This window comes from Pygocentrus nattereri, chromosome 14 (assembly GCF_015220715.1).
Source record: "Pygocentrus nattereri isolate fPygNat1 chromosome 14, fPygNat1.pri, whole genome shotgun sequence".
NCBI classification, from domain to species: domain Eukaryota; kingdom Metazoa; phylum Chordata; class Actinopteri; order Characiformes; family Serrasalmidae; genus Pygocentrus; species Pygocentrus nattereri.
This window is the reverse complement of record NC_051224.1, coordinates 33,482,732-33,503,376: the sequence shown is the minus strand read 5'-3', so window position 1 is coordinate 33,503,376 and position 20,645 is coordinate 33,482,732.

Below are 20,645 nucleotides of genomic sequence, written 5' to 3'. Positions count from 1 at the left end.
TTTCTGAGCCCACGCAGTGATTTCCACTACAGAATCATGTTTTTAAAGCAGTGCTGCTTGAGGGCCTGAAGATCACGGCCATCCAATATTGATTTTTGGCCTTATCTCTTGCATACATACATTTTTCCGGATTCTGTGAAGCTGTGATGATATTATGTACCTGTCGTGGAAATTCAAACGATGTGACCCAATGAGATTTAGTGAGAGCCTTACAGAAAGTAGTGTTTGTCTGTGCAGAAGAATCGAAGGACTGAGCCAATCAGGTCCTGACCCAGCAGCCTTTGTGTTCTTATCAGGGCGCTATGTGTGTGTGTGCTGCGATTAGCTTACTCAGCCATTTTCTGAGTGAGGCTCAGTGTTCTCCTTATCTAGAACACTGCACTTGGAGCATCTGTCGTTTTGCACACATAAGAGTGTGACCGTGTAGAAGAGTGTTTTCCCTTACAATAATGTAGATGATGAGTTCTGTGGTATAATAGTAAAATTAGGTCTCTAGAATGAGCAGCCGAAAAAGAGGGAAGTGGTCTATTTTGAGCGGTGCGGGTTGGGTTGGGTTGGGTTGGGTTGCCAGGAAGATGCTGCTGTCAATAATTTTTTGTTCTGACATGCCCACACAGCTCTGCATATGTATGTGGTGAGACCATAAGCTACAGATAAGCGAAAATCAAGAAGGGTATGATATTTCAACGCTCCAAACCAGCCTAGCCTGACGAGCCCTAAAACACTGCATTATGACATCACATTCCCAAGTCCAGTACAGTAGATAAACGCTCCAAAAATTCCAAGCTGCTGCCGTTATAATTGATAAAGGCTACAAGAACAAAAGGAAAGGCATTATGTCCCGAATTAGGTTATTGTGTTCTATTTGAATAGCCCTTCTGCTGCATGTGGCCACTTCCGTAACATTAGCTGTGACCCACATCCAGGTGGTGAGTCGATGACCTGAAACGGGCCCTCATCTCTTTCAGTGAGGAACATGTAGATCTGAAACTAAACCAACTCATTGTTTCAGAAGCATATTTGAAGTCACAGTTAGAATCTCCGCAAACTTAAATAGTTCAGAGTGTTTAGCTCAAATGATGTATGAAAAACCTGTTCTGGCGACTAAGCATGCATGTATTTCCACGAGGGGGAGGATTTCTTGCTTGTGGCGTTTACCAGCAAGCCGATTGGCTGTTTTAATTTGAAGGGCAGGACTTTCTCCATAAACAGAGCTACAAGCTTTTCCAGTAATTTTCCAACCAGCTACCTCCTCCTTTATAACATCTCTGGTTTACCATTAATGTTGAAGTTTGTTTATTTATTTATTTATTCTTTTATTCACCAGGACTTGTTTTGGTTGTTCCATCTGACTTTACATGACCAAATCGTAAAAATCGAGTTACAGTGAGGAAAATAAGTATTTGAACACCCTGCAACTTTGCAAGTTCTCCCACTTAGAAATCATGGAGGGGTCTAAAATTTTCTTCTAAGGTGCATGCATGACTTTAAACTATGAAGTCTTAGTGTATTACCCACAGTAACCTTGGAAACAGTGGTGCCAGCTCTCTTCAGGTCATCGACCAGCTCCTCCCATGTAGATCTGGGCTGATTCCTCACCTTTCTTAGGATCATTGATACGCCACGAGGTGAGATCTTGCATGGAGCCCCAGTCCGAGGGAGATTGACAGTCATGTTTACCTTCTTCCATTTTCTAATAATTGCTAATCAATAATCAATACAGTTGATCTTTCTTCACCAAGCTGCTTGGCAATTGCCCCATAGCCCTTTCCAGCCTTGTGGAGGTCTACAATTTAGGCTCTGGTGTCTTTAGACAGCTCTTTGGTCTTAGCCATGTTAGTAGTTAGAGTCTTACTGATTGTGTGGGGTGGACAGGTGTCTTTATGCAGCTAACAACCTCAAACAGGTGCTTCTAATTTAGAATAATGAGTGGAGGAGGACTTTTTAGAGGCGGACTAACAGGTCATTGAGGGCCAGAATTTTTGCTGATTGACAGGTGTTCAAATACTTATTTGCAGCAGTAACACAAATAAATTATTTAAAAAATCATACATGGTGATTTCCAGATTTTTTTTTTTTTTTAGATCATGTCTCTCACAGTGGACATGCACCCAAGATGAAAATTTCAGACCCCTCCATGTGGGAGAACTTGCAAAGTCGCAGGGTGTTCAAATACTTATTTCCCTCACTGTATTTAGTATAACTGCATGAAATAAATGTACATTTTTATTTTATTTATTTTTTGTAAAAGCTCCCCTTAAATGAACAGAACATGTTTTATTATCATACACATAATGCTGTCTGCTTACAGTTCACTGCTGAAAGCCAAAAATCTTAGACGTTCTTTTTTCATAATAGTTTTTACAGAGCAGATCACTGAAGAGACGCCATCTGTTTATAGTTTAGAGCCCAGATTTGGGGAAAAACGGCTCGACTTTCAGCAGAAAAACAAACTGTGAGTTCAGCTTCTTTTATTGTAAGGGTTTAAAATTCCATCACCATCTATTTGACTGGAAAGAAGAGGTATAGCCTCATATGACGCCCAGCTTCTGAATGTAGCTTATGAAATATGAATGATATGAAGAATATGACGAAGGTGTTTTGGAACTCCCGGTGGTCCCAAGAAGTTGAAAAGGTTATTTATTTCGTTTTAATAAATTTAAATCATAAACACATTGATTGCATTCAATCTGCTGTATCTTTGCTTAGAAGAATTCTGATTATGAGATATCTATATAAGTAAATCTTTCTCTTTCATATTTTCTGTTTCTCTTTTCCTGCTCTTTCTTTTCTTCCCTCCTTTCTCGTTCTTGTGTGTTTTGGCCCAGTTTTCTCCCCAGTTTTATTGTACCCAATTCTATCCACTGGTTAGGAGTCCCCCAGTCACACAATAGAACCAGCGGTAGGAGGGCCTATAATGAAGTTAAAGGCAAACATCCTAAGAGGCAGTTTCCTTTAAATAGGCTGGACTGAATGGTGTGAATATTGGTGGGTTGGTAGAGTCCATTTTTAATAGTATATAGCTCCACACTTGTCTTGTCTTGAGCGATGCTTGCACATTTCAACCATGGGAATCAGTCAGTCAGTCAGTGACTCTGTTAGAGACAGGGATTCTTGTAGCAACAGTGGCACCTGCATTGGGTGATTACTGCATCTAGCCTTATCTCTGAGATAAGGATGAGCCAAACTAGATAGAGCAGCACAAGTACATTCACACCAAAAAAGCAGGGGCTTTTCCTGCTCACCCTGAAATAGGAGAAATTGGGCTAAATGCCATCTTTATAATGATAAATGACATTTACATTTTACTGAGCACATCACAGATATTGTCGGTATTTCATGAACGCTGGCCAATAACATGCTTCTTGAAAAACAACAATAGACCAATTTGAAAGACCACCAGTGGGGTCACGCAGCCAAATTAAAACTATGCAATAAGAAGTAGCTGATTTTATGTTGGACCATTGTGCCATTATGTACTTTGGATTACTTGTTTGGTTGTTTAGATCTGTTTTTATTTAACAATGTGGCAAATAAGGCCAGCAATGAAAGCAGCATTCATGACCAGTGATCTGGTCAGAAGTGTTGGATAGACTGTATTTATTTATTTTCAAGTCCAAGTAAGCATAACAGAACCATCGAAGCCTCAACAACTAAATATACTAAACATTTTTTACAGCTTCCATTATTTTTGAGAGACTTGCTTTCAGCTTTTCAAATATATCTCCAGAGATATTTTTCCACACCTCCAAAATTCAGTCTTAGACGATGGTTGTATTTTCTCTTCTCATGATCAAAGTAATCCCAGGGACAAATTTGGACTTCATTAGTATCCATTAAATCTCAAACCAGTTTTGGAGTTTTATCATTCTTTGTATTTTTCGGATGGGAAGGAAGAGCAGAGCTTGATTTTCGCAAAGATTAAATCTTTAAACGGTGTTTGTCTGGCATTGATAGTTCTTGCACGGTTGTTTTCCATCTTTTAATCATCTGTTGAACTCTTTTGAACTTCCTTATTAAAGTGAATCATCATATCTAACTTCCTCAGACACATCTCCTGGAACATTACTGACTTTTGGGCAGTACCAGGCTATAAAACTAGCAATGACCATTTATACCTATTGCAACACACACCCACAGTTAAGGCTGTTGGTTCAGTTCTAGTAAACACTGTAAACACATGGCCAGGCTAGTAAGATGCAATGAACCTTGAAAGCACTTTCCAGTATCTGCTCTGATCTCAGCGGATTGTAATGTTTAATGGTTACAGTAAAGTAGCAAAGATAAAATAGATTGGAAATAAACAGGCACTTCCTTTTGGAGCAAAGCAAAGATGATACAAATGTTTTTAGATAAAAATTAACTACAGCTACCAAAAATTGCAAAACCTCAGTGGATCAATGGACCAGACTCAAGTTTTGTAGTTTTTCAATTTGTCAGTTTTCTAAGACGTGACAACAAACCTGAGCTTCTCGAAGCCAGTGTTTCTGTAACCAGCTGCATTAACTGGCCAGCAGCTGTTTAGCCTACTGTAATCATAATCAATGTAGCTAGATTTCCTTTCCCTTCTTGACGCCACCTAATTTTACCAATAGAGCTCAGATTTATTTGGAACTTTGAAAACATATATTGGACGACTCATAACTTCTGTGTCTGTGTTATCATGTGTTCACAGTTATATATATCAAGCGAACCGGATAGTAAAATTAAACTTTGCAAGATTGAGGACTGTATAAAAGACATAAAAGACTGGATTTCAAGTAACTTTCTCCGACTTAACTCAGATAAAATAGAGGTGCTGCTTCTTAGTCCAAAAGCAGCTAGAAACAAGCTGTTTAACCCAACACTTAATTTCTCAGTTGCATCAAGCTCATCTATAAAAAATCTTGGTGTCGTGATGGACTCTGATCTGTCCTTCGACGCACACATAACTAAGATTACTAGAACAGCCTTCCTGCATCTCTGCAATATCGCTAAAGTAAGAAATGCATTCTCTCTGCAGGACGCAGAAAAACTAGTTCATGCATTTATTACTTCAAGGCTAGATCACTGTAATGCCCTGCTGTCTGGATGTCCCAGCAAAAGCCTCAACAAGTTTCAGTTAGTCCAGAACGCTGCAGCCAGAGTCTCACAAGAACCAGAAACTTTGACCATATCAGCCCAGTTTTAACAAACGTGCACTAGTTACCAGTTAAATTTCACATTGATTATAAAATTCTGTTCCTGGCATATAAAGCTCTAAATGGACTCGCCCCTCAGTATCTGAGTGAACTTCTCTCCTACTATGAACCATCTCGCCTACTTAGATCACAAGGTGCTGGCTTATTATTAGTACCTAGAATTAATACAGCTACATCAGTGGGGAGAGCCTTCTCATACAAAGCCCCCCAGCTCTGGAATAATCTTCCTGTTAATGTTTGGGACTCAGACACAGCCTCAGTTTTTAAGTCTAGGCTAAAAACTTACTTTTATAGTCAAGCCTTTGGTATTTAGTCTTGCCTGTCAGATCTAGACCTCCTGAAGTCTCTGCTGCTCTGCTAATACTGTAATCTATGATCAGTCACTCATTACAGAAATGACTCTGTGTTTTTCTTTCCTTTCTTTGCCGAGTTGAACAGCTGCCCATCCTGTGTGTCTGATACTGTTGCCTCTTCTGTCTTGATCAGGTGCCACTGCTCACCAGCCTGCTGCACCCGCTTGACAACCACTGAGCTTCTTGTTGTACAACGCTGTGCAATCCTCACCTCAGATGCTGCCGCTGCTAATCATAGACTAATCAAATGAACCACTGCACCACCTGTTTTTCCCGCTTTGTACCATAATACTATAATACTTTATACTAACGCTGCTTCTTTCCGTCGAGAGGAGCCAGTTGAGGTGGTTCGGGCATCTGGTTAGGATGCCTTCTGGACGCCTCCCTCGTGAGGTGTCATAGGCAAGTCCACCAGGGAGGAGACCCCGGGGAAGACCCAGGACACGCTTGCGTGACTATATTGCCCAGCTGGCCTGGAAGCGCCTCGGAATCCCCTCCGGAGAGCTAGTGGAAGTGGCTGGGGAAAGGGCGGTCTGGGCCTCATTGTTTTAGATGCTGCCCCTGCGACCCGAACCCCGGAGAAGCGTAAGATGATGGATGGATGGACTTTATACTAACGCTGTTTGCTATCCGGTGTCGACCAGAGGAGGATGGGATCCCCTTCTGAGTCTTGGTTCCTCTCAAAGTTTCTTCCTCCTGCTCTTAGGGAGTTTTTCCTTGCCACTGTCGCCTCTGGTGACGCTCATAGGGGCTTTTTTTTTTCTTTTTCTTTCTGTAATACTGATTGTTCTGTAAAGCTGCTTTGTCACAACACCTGTTTTAAAAAGCACTATATAAATAAACTTGCTTGCTTGCTTGTTCTTGCCCTCTAATGTGTTGATCAAACTAGACAAGCTCTGCAGACTTGAATTCTTGAACACATGAGTCCAATTTGCAGACAGGATGACTGTAATTTTCCGTCATTTTCAATCGGCCAAACATCCTCACAGATTGATGTCTCCTGGGCATCAAGGGGGACAAAAGATTATTCCAGAAGGAAGCCTTTTGGATTTGTGAGCTTTTATCTCCAGTATCCTAATTGAGAATCTCAGTTGTTTTCTACAATCCCATTTCCAAAACAGTTGGGACGCTGTGCAAAATGTCAATAAAAACAAAATGCAATGATGTGCAAATCATTCAAACTGTATATTATTTTGAAAATAGTACAAACGCAACATATCAAATGTTGAAACTGAGACATTTTATTTATTTACTTATTTCAAATATTTCATCAAAACGTTCCAGAAAAGTTGGGACGGGCAATAAGGACTGGTAAAGTTTGGTAATGTGAAAGAAAGCACTTACTGGTTAATTGGCAGCAGGTCAGTTACGTGATTGGATTTAAAAAAGCATTTCAGAGAGGCTGAGTCTTTCAAAAGTAATGATGAGGAGGGGTTTACCCCTGCACAAGCAAATAGTGCAACAATTCAAGAGTAACATTTCTCAGTATAAAATAGCAAAGAACTTTAGCTTAACACCATCTGTACATGTCATTAAAAGATTCAGAGAATCTGGAGAAAACTGTATGCAATGGATAAAACCAAAAACCAGTATTTACTGGCTATGATCTTTGGGCCTTCAGGCAGCACTGCATTAAAAACAGACATGATTCTGTAGTGGAAAATCACTGCATGGATTCTGAAAACTACAGTGTGTGAAATTAGTTCATCACTCCATCCACAAACATAAGTTAAAACTCTAAAATGCAAAGAAGCAATCATACATAAACAAAATCCAGAAATGCTGCCACCTTCTCTGGGCCCAGATATAAAACGGATTGAGGGGAAGTGGAAACTGTCCTTTGGTCCAACAAATCAACATTTGAAATTCTTTTTGGAAAACATAGACACTGTGTCCTCCGGTCTAAAGACCACTCAGCTTGTTACCAGTGCACAGTTCAAAAGTCAGTATTCATGACGGATTAGGGGTGCATTAGTGTACACGGCATGGGTGACATGCACATCTGTGAAGGCATCATTAATGCTGAACAATATATACATGTTTTGGCAGCATATGCTGCCACCCAGACAACATCTTTTTCAGAGAAGGCCTTGCGTATTCCAGCAAGATGATGCCAAACCACATTCTTGCAAAGACGATTTGAAAAAACCACTGAAGTAAAGGGTGGCATTGTTTACCAAAGCTTAGATCTTGAGTTCCTGAAATGGGTAGGATGCCGACTAGGAAATGACTACAGTCTGCAGGCATAACAACTAAAAATGCTGACAGCACAGTGAATTGAATGAACCAGCTCTGTGCGGGACTTGTCAAACTGCTGACCGCTGCCCAAAAGCACAATGGCTGTACAGCAAAGCTTGGCCAGGCTTAGCTGTTGCTGTAACGCCCCTTACAGCAACGCATTTTAGAACACAACGACATCCAAAATCCTGTTTCATTGCTCAAGGTATTTGCATTGTGCTTTTTGTCTCTGGTCTATCAACCTATCCAATGCCAAATATTGTCTAAAAGAGTAAAGGGTTCCCAGCATTGTGCTGTGGAGCAGTGGAACCACATTCTCAGATGTGATGGAGCTCCATCCAATATCTTTGGGTTAAATATTTGGACAGGGCCTCCATGTCCATCTTGAAAGTGCTTGCACAAGCTCCAATGGCGTTTGTTACCAACGTACTTTGTGTCCTAGAGATTTTGTAAGCTCTACAGAAGCTGAGAAAAGAATGAATTCTGTTTAATGAATACATTGATACTGGATACTGTAGTAAGTCCTGTTTCGTTCAGCAAAAGGGTTCTTTGGAACGATGCCATTGAAGAACCACTTGTGGTTTCCTACAGGGCATTTCAGCTGATGGCTCTTTAACCTCTTATGCTCTTGGGTATATTTTGGTTTGTCCATCTGAATTTACATGACCAAATTGTAAGGCAAATTATTCAGTAAATGCATGAAATAAATGTAAATTTTAAAATTTTATTTAATTAATTCATTTATTTGCAACAGTTTCCCTCAAATGAGCAGAAAATGTGTTTTATGGTCTACACATATTGCTATATGCTTACAATTTACTGCTGAAAGCCAAAAATCTCAGACACTCTGTTTTATTCTATAAAAATAACTTTTACAGAGTAGATCACTGAAGAGACGCCGTCTGTTTATAGGTTATAGTTTATAGCCCAGATTTGTGGAAAAATGGGTCGACTTTCAGTAGAAAAAATTGAGTTCAACTTCTTTTATTATAAGGGTTTAAAATGACATCACTGTCTATTTGACTGGAAAGAAGACAGTCACAGCTCTCATATGACACCCACCTTTATAAAATATGATGAATATCCCGAAGACTGCTGGGATAGGCTCCAGCACCCCCCCGCGACCCTGACAGAGAAGCGGCTTAGAAAATGGATGGATGGATGGATGGATGGATGGATGGATGGATGGAAATGGATCATCATAACATTATTAAGATACACTATGAACACCATCTCTAGGAGTTCTAGTGACTATTGTATTGGCCACTGACAATTATTTTAAAAATAGGCCTTTAGCCAACTATGTTAGTTAATCTCTAAATTAAATAGCTCTTGGACATGTTCTGCTGTGTCAGAGCCAATGCAAATGCTTACCGAGGAAACTTTTTTGTTTGTATTTGCACACAAGCCTGGTGACCTTGAACACGTTCTGCTGAATACTGGCTAGTCAGGCAGCCAGGCCCAAAAAAAAAATTCACATATTGAGAGTAAAAACCTGGGGATGACCATTTATCTTAAGTAACAGTGTTGTACAGGAGGTCCAAATGCGTTTCTTTTTCCTGGCAGTAAAACAAAATCATAATAAAATGCAAAGTGACTGGGCCTTTATTTCCATCTTAGTGACTGCCAAAGCTCTCTTCTTTCATCATTGCTAGTTTTTAGCAGCCACTGTCTTCATGGTAACGTCACATGGCTGCATGCTATCATTGGTTGTGCACTTAAGCAATAGATCAGAAGAGGGAGGGTGTTATTGTGAGATAACCTCATGGCTGTCATGTTAATCGGGATAACACACAACCTCGAGTGTTCTATTGCTTTTATACAACAGTTAAATGAATAAAGTAAGACATAAATAAACGGAGCTGTGAATGTGTCATTTAATATGTTTTAATGTTCACAGTTCCTTCCTCCAAATTATAGTTCCTTAACAAGCAGCTTGTTGCTACGTCAGAGTAACGGACTCCGCTCACTCGCTGCGCAGTCTGCTGTAAGCTTTGACTTTTGAAATACAGACTGAGCCATAAAACAATATCAAGTTCAGCTCAGTTTTGTCATTTTTTGCCACATCAATATTAATGTTGTTTTTTCCAGCCAGTCTGTAAAGCATCTTACAGTCCACTTACTTTGGCGAATGTTATTGGGTTCATTTCTGGCTGATTCCAGGTTATTTAGGTGTTCTTCTGTCACAGCCGCCAACTGAAAAGCTGCTCAGTGGTGATGACCGTTGGGGACTTTAGTGTAGTCTCATCTTCAGAGTCTGACCAATCAGCTGTTGGTCAAATGTGATCTGGATATGTGCATATGTGGTGGATACTTTATCCATTTTCTGTTTGTGGCAAGTAAGAAGAATGTAAGAAGTAAAAATGTTCGAATGGCTCAAGTATCTCCTACAGCTATGAAAGTCATTGCTTAGCAACTGCGTCTCGGCGGAGAGAAAAAATGTGATGTTATGGCAAAATGACAGCACTTTAGAACACTTCTCAACCAATCAGCCTGAGTGGCCTAAACTAACTGTTACATAATCTGCAATAAAACACTCCTTTCTTCTAAAACAACTTATTTAAATGAGGTTGTCAACCTCACAACTGTGATATATCAGGGGTGTAATGCTACCTGCAACCCAAATCTGTCAAATGAAACATGGAACATACTTTTATTTTACTTTAATAATAATAATGATGATGATAAAATAATAATGTTGTCTAAAATACTGAAATAGGACTGTACAACATGATTAGCATAAATAGACTATAAAGGACAATGAAACACAACTGTAGGAAAGCATATTATATGTTGTTTTTGAGTGCACAACTCCAGCTTGGAGCTTTTCCTCACTCAGTCCATCAGCAAGTCAGGCCATGCTGAGCTGGGCTCCTGCAGGGTTTGGCAACGCTGCAGCTCCAGCACTCCAACAGCCTGAGAATTAGCCAGACTCATAAAGCCAGAGGCTTAGCCAATTTGCTGTGAGACATCTGTTCGTATTTTTGTACTTCTGAGAAAAGCTGTAGAGCTGTAGCTATTTGGGCTGTGAAACAAAATGTTTGTTTTTTTTCCCCCTCAGAAACTATGAGGTATAGACAAAACAGGAGGTATTGTCCTTGACAACATCACAGAAAAACACCTCTTACCAGTTAATAGCACTTTCATACAAACTAGCTTTAACTAACCACATAAAATGTAGCAATCCAAACAAGCTTTTCATCAAGGCAGAGGCTACAAAGAGTCTGCAGAGCATCAAAACAACCACTATTGCAGCAGAAATACTGAACCACCTCTTTCATGATGTAATGCTAGAAACGTTCAGCATACATACTTTGGATATGTTCATTTAGATACTTAGCTTGCATTGAATAAGTGGCCTCAGCAGATTAGGTAGCTGAATATCAGTCATTGCACTGTTATATTCTAGTCGCATGCTAAATTCTAACCAACATGCTTAATTCTAGTGGATCTCACTGCTATCAATAATATAAACTCCATTGAGTATAACTACATATCCAGACAAATGCCACCAAAGTTTGAAGAAAATTAGAAAGCAAAACACCACTTTTATGACTGATTGTGGAGTTCCTTGGCCGCTATCATGTTTTAAGCACACTTGGTGGGTGGATGCTACTGCAGCACCATGACCTCCGTTGACCCTTTTCACATTTCCATGTTTGACACAGTGGAAGTCATGACAGCAGAGCAGAGGTGGACGAAGTACACAAATCATGTACTTGATACCCAAGGTAAAATATTACGCCAGTAAAAGTAGAAGTTCTTCCCTTTAGACTTCCACTTGAGTGAAAGTACTAAAGTATTTGCCTTCAAATGTATTTAAGTATCAAAAGTAAAAGTACTTTTTGCAAACAAGTTTAAAAAAACTTGCTTTATACTCAGGATCATAAAAGAGTTTTCCTTTACTATATTAATCTGTAAGTCTCTGTTCATAAACGTAACGTAGTCAAAACTAATTTACTATAAAATGAAATGGTGTTCGTATAAATTCAGAAAAAAGACGCGTCAGTCACGACTGCATATGTGGACATATTTCTGTACTGTGCTCTATTTACACAAAGTTAGGTTAGTTCATCATTTATGTTGGACACTCCCAAAATTTTACAATGCTGCACTGATGTCAGTTTGTCCAACAGGTCAAAACAAGCTCAAAACGAAGTGCACGCTGTGCCCTGATTGGTGTTCTTGCTTTGCGCTTCCGTCATTTTGACGTTACATTTTTATCCACACATAAACCAAAAGGAACGACAGATTTTGCAAAATTTACTGGAGTAAAAAGTAAGATATTTGACTTTGAACTGTAATGGACTGAAAATAAAAAGTCGCCTGAAATGGAAAAACTTCAGTAAAAAGTACAGATACAGAAAACTACTTTAAAGTACAGTAGTCATTTACTTCGTCACTGTCCACCACTGCAGGGGAGAAGATGAGTTGAGATGTAGATGAGTAAGTTTGACAAGGTCTACATTAAAAGCAGACTACTGATGCTGCTTCAGCACTGGGTGGGTAAAGAAGGTAAAAAGCTGGTTGTGATCAGGAAAGAGAACGTGACATTATCTATTAATAAAATACAAAATGGTTGTGTCACTGTAGTTATCCAACATTTGTAGAGCTGTTTGGACCAGCTGCAGGGTGGTGTGTGGCGTTTGTGTTGATCGGTATGTTTTGACGCTTTTCCTTTGGAAACATTAGCTTCCTATTTGCCAGCTTTTTGTTTACATCTTCTTTAAACAACGCCAGCAAATGTTTGGTCCCACCTTAAATGTAGCTGCAGTAACATTCTGGCACCAGTGGATTTCCGTTCCACCTTAAATAGCGCAGCAGTGACATTATGGTGCCAGTGAATATACGTTCCACCTTAAACGGTGCAGCAATTACATTCTGGTCCCAGTGGATGTCTGTTCCACCTTAAACAGTGCAGCAGTAACATTATGGTGCCAGTGTATATACCTACCATCTTCCTTGTTCCATTTCTGGTTCACATTAAATGGTGCACCAGTAATATATTGATGCCAGTGAATTTTTGGTCCACCTTAACATGGTGCAGCAATAACGTACTGGTGCCAGGGAATTATTGGTCCACCTTAAATGGTGCAACAATAACATATTGTTGCAAGTGAATTTCCGGTCTACCTTAAATGGTGCAGCAGTAACATTATGGTACCAGTGAATATACATTCCACCTTAAATAGTACAGCAGTAACATTCTGGTCCCAGTGGATTTCCGTTCCACATGAAATGGTGCAGCAGTAACATATTAGTGCGGGTTCTGTTCCACCTTAAACAGTGCAACTGTTACATTTAGACATCAGAACGGCCCCCATCTAAGTGTTGGCCGTATCATTTGGAGATGGTGATGCCACAGCCATCCGTGTCTGGGAGTCCATAAGAGCACAATTGCCCACAATTGGAGGAAGCTCGTACGAGCTTTCAGTGGTATCACAATTGGGACACAATTGGGGAAAAAAGAGAATGAAACTGCTACAAAGTTCAAGGTGCCAGTGAATTTTGGCTCTTCAAATCTTGGGGATTCTGTTTTGAAAACCTTGTTTTGGACACAAATAACAAATGCAGCACAGTTACAGTGTTTGTGTTTATAATAACAAGCCTGGTGCCTTTCATGCTACCAGCATCACCAGGTTCAGTAAAACCTGATGGGGCAGCAACTTTACCCCAGTACGATTTTAAAGACCAAGCAGATTAAAATCTTGTATAGACGGGTCCTATTTCTCCACAGGTAAGTACTAAATTACACAGCCTTTTTTTTTTTTTATACAACGCACACACACACACACACACACACACACACACACACACACACACACACACACACACACACACACACACACACACACATTTTCTAAGCTGCTTCTCCCTCAAGGTCGTGGGAAGGTGCTGGAGCCTATCCCAGCGGTCATTGGGCGGAAGGCACACAACACAATACTGCAATTTTTATTTCCAGCATCTACTCTTTGTGAACCATTGACCCCATTGGTCTGTTCAGGCCTGGATCATCCTATGCATTTTATGGGCCCCCATGAGCAAATTTGGCTAATTTAAACAGCTATTTTGACTTGCAGAAACAGCAAAAAAAGGGACTCATTTTAACCTCACAGTTAGTTTGAATATAACAAAGTAAAGTTCTACTTTATTTGCATATGTGTGTTTGATCTGTAAATAAAAGGTCCCTGACTTCTCTCATTATTTACTTTGATAGGCCTGATAAACACTGATGAAACTAACCCCATCATATGTTGGCTGTTGTTCAGCCTGGCTAGCTCTAACTGTGAGTTGTTTACATGCTTCCATGCAGGCATGAAGTGTATTAAAACAATATAGATGTGAATTCTATGACTTACACTTGTCGGTTGTATATAGGTTGTATTAACAATACAAGTAATCAGTCAGCTCAGTGTCCATTTAATCAGCTCCACTGACCATGTAGGAGCACTTTGCAGTTCTACAATTACAGATTGTAATCCATCTGTTTCTCTGCATACTGTGTTAGCCACCTTTCACCGCATCTTCAATGGTCAGGACACCCACAGGTCCGCCACAGAGCAGGTGTTATTTGTGTGTTGAGCTACAGATACTCTGACTCAGTCTCTGACTTTACATCTGCAAGGTGGACCAACAAGGTAGGTGTGTCTAAAAGGGTGGACAGTGAGTGGACCCAGTGTTTAAAACTCAATCATTTACATTACACAAAAGTGCTATATCTATAAAGTTGATGGCATATTACATTATTATTTTTATTATTAACTGTTTAAGCAGTAACAACCCTAAGAGCGTCTGCCCTGCACATTTTGATAAATGCTGATTGGAAAACAGTAAACGGACATGGCGAGCAGATCCCAGATCTACAGCTGATATTTATGCACCCAGGTGGTTTCCTGCCATAAAATCAACTCAATTGCTCTTCCTTCAGGGCTGTGCTAATGTATTCTGGCCTGCCATGCGACCAGTGAGTCCGGAGAAAGAGAGAGAGAGCAAAAAAAAACCAAAAGGCCCCGAGACCAGAAATGACACTGCTAACACTCTTCTGCTCCCGCCTTCATCCAGACTCATTCACATGTGATGATTCATTTCCATTCAGTGCAATAAAGGAACAAGCCTGGAATATTTACAGTCTGTGGCACAGTGGGGAGCAGGCCGTGGTGTCCACTTGTGCTCGGCCCAGTCGGTGTCTGCCTTCTGTATGTTATTAGTGCTTCTGAAGGGCTTTTCTTTTCTTCTGCGAGAACGTTTAGCTAATGCTCAGGCTTCGCCAGGGCTGTTTTCTTTGGCAGCGAGCGTGCCTCTGAGCTTTTCTACAGTCCACATCCCTGGAGAAGCATAAATGGACATTCATGGAACAAGCAGACAGAGGAGAGAGAGCGAGAGAGAGGTGCTGTCACAGCTATTTATGAGTGAAAGATGATCAGTTTTGCCCCTTTACCTTTTTATGAATTTGGTTTTATGGTGGAACATGATCATGAGCCCTACTGTATATGGATTATTTGAAAATTGCTAAGTACTAAAGTTTAAGCGATTAGTGACAGAATCCCTGATTGTAATCCAGTATTAATCTGCAGTGTGTAGTTTTTATAATCTGACAGTAATAACTGTGGAGAGATTTTGATCCAGTATTAATCTGCAGTGTGTAGTTTTTATAATCTGACAGTAATAACTGTGGAGAGATTTTGATCCAGTATTAATCTGCAGTGTGTAGTTTTTATAATCTGACAGTAATAACTGTGGAGTGATTTTGATCCAGTATTAATCTGCAGTGTGTAGTTTTTATAATCTGACAGTAATAACTGTGGAGAGATTTTGATCCAGTATTAATCTGCAGTGTGTAGTTTTTATAATCTGACAGTAATAACTGTGGAGTGATTTTGATCCAGTATTAATCTGCAGTGTGCATAGTTTTTATAATCTGACAGTAATAACTGTGGAGTGATTTTGATCCAGTATTAATCTGCAGTGAGTATAGTTTTTATAATCTGACAGTAATAACTGTGGAGAGATTTTGATCCAGATGCTAACACTGGCTACAGAAGCAGCTACAGCAGCATTACAAAATTAAACTGTCGTGCGCCCTATTCTAGTTGGATTAGTTTGACCAGTAATGGTCCATTAATGAAAACAGTGCGTTTGACTGGCTGATTCATACCACACAAAAAATCTGTGCAATTTCCTAAAGTTACCCCAAATAGCCTAGATAAAAACATTATCTTAACAACATTTATGTGACATTTTCAAACAACAACAAAAACACATTACACAGAGAAATATGCTTCCAAAAAAGTGATACTGAATGAGGGAGGAGACTTTGTGTCTCATTTCAGTGTAGGGGGCTTTAAAACGATGGTACATTATTGTAACGAATGCTAGGGAATATACACCGAAGTGATATGGATATCAGTAACCACATAATGAACTTGATGAATTAGAAATTAGGCTCCATTTAGGTGTTAGCCTTGTCTTCAGGTTGCAGACAAAAATGGAGGCCTATTTTGGTATTACATTACTGTGATGTCGATTCAAACTAAGGGAGCTCTGGGTTTGATAAATAATAAGCCCTATTTGAGGTGGATTAGTTTTACCAGTAATGTAATTTGTGTGTCATTTGACTGGCTGGTTTGTATGGGATAAAAGATCTGCGCAATTTCCCCAAATTACACCAAATAGCCTTGATAAAAACAGAATTACGTGGATGTTCACGTTAGCATTACACCACGCCACACTTTAAAACTATATGATATGAGGCTAAATAGTGTATAGATTCTCATTAGGCTAGTAAAGTGGGTTCATTCAAATTCACATACAACCCAAAAAGACAGAAGATGCCCATCCATCCATTTTCTAAGCCGCTTCTCCGTCAGGGTCGCGGGGGGGAGCTGGAGCCTATCCCAGCTGTATTCGGGCGGAAGGCAAGACAGAAGATGCTTTCAAGATATTTTTCCTTTTACTCTTCCTTGTAATTCAGCCATCCCCAAAGTGTTGTGGATTTCAGTAGTCTTGGCATTAACTTGAGGATTAACCCTGTTAGACTTTCATCTTTGAGGTCATCTTTTATACTCAGTGACCGTAGTAAATGAAACCTCTGGGAAATATCAAAGTTCTGGTAGAAATGATGCCCTACTTCCCCTCCATGTTGTGGAAACTATAGTCTAATGTTACGATGTCAAGCTGGTTATGGAAGAACCCATTTGATTCTATATAGAACCTTGTCAAAGAGGTTCTATATAGACCTAACTACAGCACTAATTCTCCATTAATCTGAACAACCGTTTCACGATGCAAAGAAGCCTTTAATCATGCAAAGGGTTCTTTGAGTGCTAATGTTTCTGTATAGAACCATTTTCTTTACTAAAGAACACTTGAAGAACCATCATCTTTAAGTGTGTATATTAGTGTTTGGGCCCTAAAGCAGAGGGAATGTTTTTGAAGATTCTAAAATTACCTCAAATTGACCTCAATACCAACCCAAACAAATGTATAAATATTTATATTTACGTTTCATACAGCTAAAACCGCCTGGGGTCAAACTGGCCTCAAAGAACAATGATGTATACAAAACATGTACAAGACACTGAAAACATATCATCATGTAATTTTTATGTTTACCCATGTGTCCCCATTAAATTAGTGAAGTCAATAAATCTGAAGGCAAAAAAATGATGTCAGTTGTTTAAAGACATTAAAACATTGAATGGGATCCAATTGACCCCAAAGATAATAGGAAGGTTAAGGAATTGGATCAAGTCAAGCTCCATTTTAGTTGTTAGCATCTTTAGGTCACAAAAAAATGACACACTTACGTGGTTTGATTACATTATTGTGATGTCGATTCAAACAGGACTACTATTGGCGACAGAGGTCCAAATTTCATGGACTGCGTACGTTAATTCACTCTGTAATTCTTACTTTCCAGACGTATAAAACCTTGCACATTGCAGACTCACACTGGATGAAAATCACAGATCTCATTGCTAACAACTCAAATTAAAGCACCTCCTCAGGTATATTAATCCAGTCCTACCAGCACAAAAAATCAGCTTCATTATATCCATCCTCTTCATGTTCGGGATCACTGTGCACAGCTGAATGACCATTTGCATCGAACCAGCCAACCGCTGTAGAAACAATAGACCCTTTGAGACATTCTGGTCCTCCTGGCAGGTCTCCTACAACACAGACCTGATGGCAGCAGCTCAAACACTTGTAGGAAAGGACTGTCCAGACAGGCCAAGGTGGTTTTCCAGCTTTTTTGATGACTCATTTACTGTGTATATCTGAAAGTTGGCCACTGATTTTCTCCAGTGATTCTATTCACCACTTTGATAAGGCTGTTGATTCAGGACAAGTTTGGTAAGACGTGTCAGGTAAAAGGTGCGTACTGATGCATAATGCATTACTTGTTAGCTACATTAGCCTCATAGCTCCAAGAACCAGACTTCTGACAATAAAAATGCCACTGCTGGTCAACTACATTTGAAATAAGGAGGGATTTTTCACCGAACTATTGTTTTAACTATCTAACCATGGATGCATATTGGATGATTTTAGGAAACGAGGTGTACTACAGCCATAATTCAAAGGTTAGCAGCAACTAACCTGGTGGGCCTAAAACCAGGAAAATCAAGCCAGCCCACATGCAGTTTAAACCTCTGAAGTATTTCTGTAGCGATTACACAATGTGCCTGAAATTTTGAGGGTTACAGTGGGTTTGTAATCCCATAAAGACTAGTTGAGGCAAGACTGTTCAGAGTGTTATGTGTCACCTCCTGTTTTACTGTGTTCTCAGAATCTCTCAGAGGCACATTTTGTGCTTTTTGCAGCAGTGGTGGAATGACCCCAACATTCACACGCTCGGTGTGTATTATTGCTCTCTAAGCTGGCCAAAACTATCAGGATTTCATCAGTTGCGTTCTGTTTGGCTAGCCACGCTTCCATTTATACGCACTTCCATGCACTGGGTTTAATCTGTTTTATGGGAAACATACTTTTTGCCCACTCTGTGCTGTGACGTGTACTGTGAGGGGAAACAAGCATTCAGACACTTGTTTTTATTACACCTCTATGTTTCTATGCTCATTGTCCATTTTATCAGCTCCATTTAATATATGGGTGCATTTTGTAGTTCTACAGTTACAGACTGTAGTCCATTTGTTTCTCTGCATGCATGTAAGCCCTCTTTTACCCTTTTCATGGTAAGGCCCCTCACTGGACCACCACAGTGCAGATTTTATTTGGCCCCAGCAAATTTAAGTCTCTATGATGCTTTTGTTTTTCCAAAATGCAAAGTAAGCTGCTCAGTGGCTGCCTTTGCCTTTTTTGTGTGGTGCAAATGATAATCTGTCACTTTCTGATGTTTTTATCATATAAACAATACAGGGAAAGGAAAGGTTTTGCATCTTCATGCTTTTTTCCCACTTTATGCCAAGAAATGTGACCGCCAAAGCAGATGTGATCACCATGGTTTACACGTTTTCACAGCTGCATGTAAACACAGCATTACCCTGCTCCACTGTTTCTCCTGACTCTAGGAGCTCAGCCCAGCTGTGCAGGGTCCTAGTGTAGGATTCTGCTTGCATAGTTATAGTTGACAGAGGTGAAGAAAACACTGTCTAGAACCAAAAAAAAAAGGAGAAAATTGCTGTATTCAGCAATTTACCCAACACGTCTATGGCTAGTAGAGTTCAAAGTAGAGTCTGTCAGCTGCTATTGTTGACTGTAGCTATAGTGAAGTAGGCTAGTTCTCACTATAGCGATGTCCCTGGGACGTAATGCTTCTTGGCCTTGCCTCACAATGTGGCCTTCCAAGTTGTTACTAGAAAAATTATACACCAATCAGGCATAACATCATGACCACCTCCTTTTTTCTACGCTCATTGTCCATTTTATCAGCTCCACTTACTGTATAGGTGCACTTTGTAGTTCTACAGTTACAGACTGTAGTCCATCTGTTTCTCTGATACTTTGTTAGCCCCCTTTTACCCTGTTCTTCAGTGGTCAGGACTCCCATGGACCCTCACAGAGCAGGTACTATTTGGGTGGTGGATTATTCTCAGCACTGATGTGGTGGTGGTGTGTTAGTGTGTGTTGCACTGGTCTGAGTGGATCAGTCACAGCAGTGCTGCTGGAGTTTTTAAACACCTCTGTGTCACTGCTGGACTGAGAATAGTCCACCAACCAAAAACATCCAGCCAACAGCGTCCTGTGACCACTGATGAAGGACTAGAGGATGACCAACAAACTGTGCAGCAGCAGACGAGCATCTCTGACTTTACATCTACAAGGTGAACTGACAATGTAGGAGTGTGTAATAGAGTGGACAGTGAATGGACTCAGCGTTTTAAAAACTCCAGCAGCACTGCTGTGTCTTAGCACTAACATACTGCTGTGTCTGAGGTTTTTCAGAGGCAAACTGCAAACAGAATGAGAAAAAAAATGGAGAAAAACACCAAGATAGCTGCACGAGAAACCAAAGAAACCCACAAATGTGAGAATTTTCTCTGTTAAAATATTGCAGTAACCATTGTATTATCTAAGTTTAATGTCATTTCAATATACTTTGGTACTTTTCATTCAGCAGTTTCATTCTGGAGCCTCAAGTGCCAAATTTGAACCAGAAGCTGATAAATAGGCAACTTCAGCTTCATATCATCAAAGAATTAGGGGTAGGTGATAATAAATAACTGCACCCCCCCCCCCCCCCCCCCCCCAATTCAAGGCATATGATGCCCCCTAAATGCAGAGGTCTCAAGTAACGAAGTACAAATACTTCGTTACCTTACTTAAGTAGAAATTTTGGTTATTTATACTTTACTGGAGTAATTATTTTTTTGATGACTTTATACTTCTACTCCTTACATTTTAAAAATAG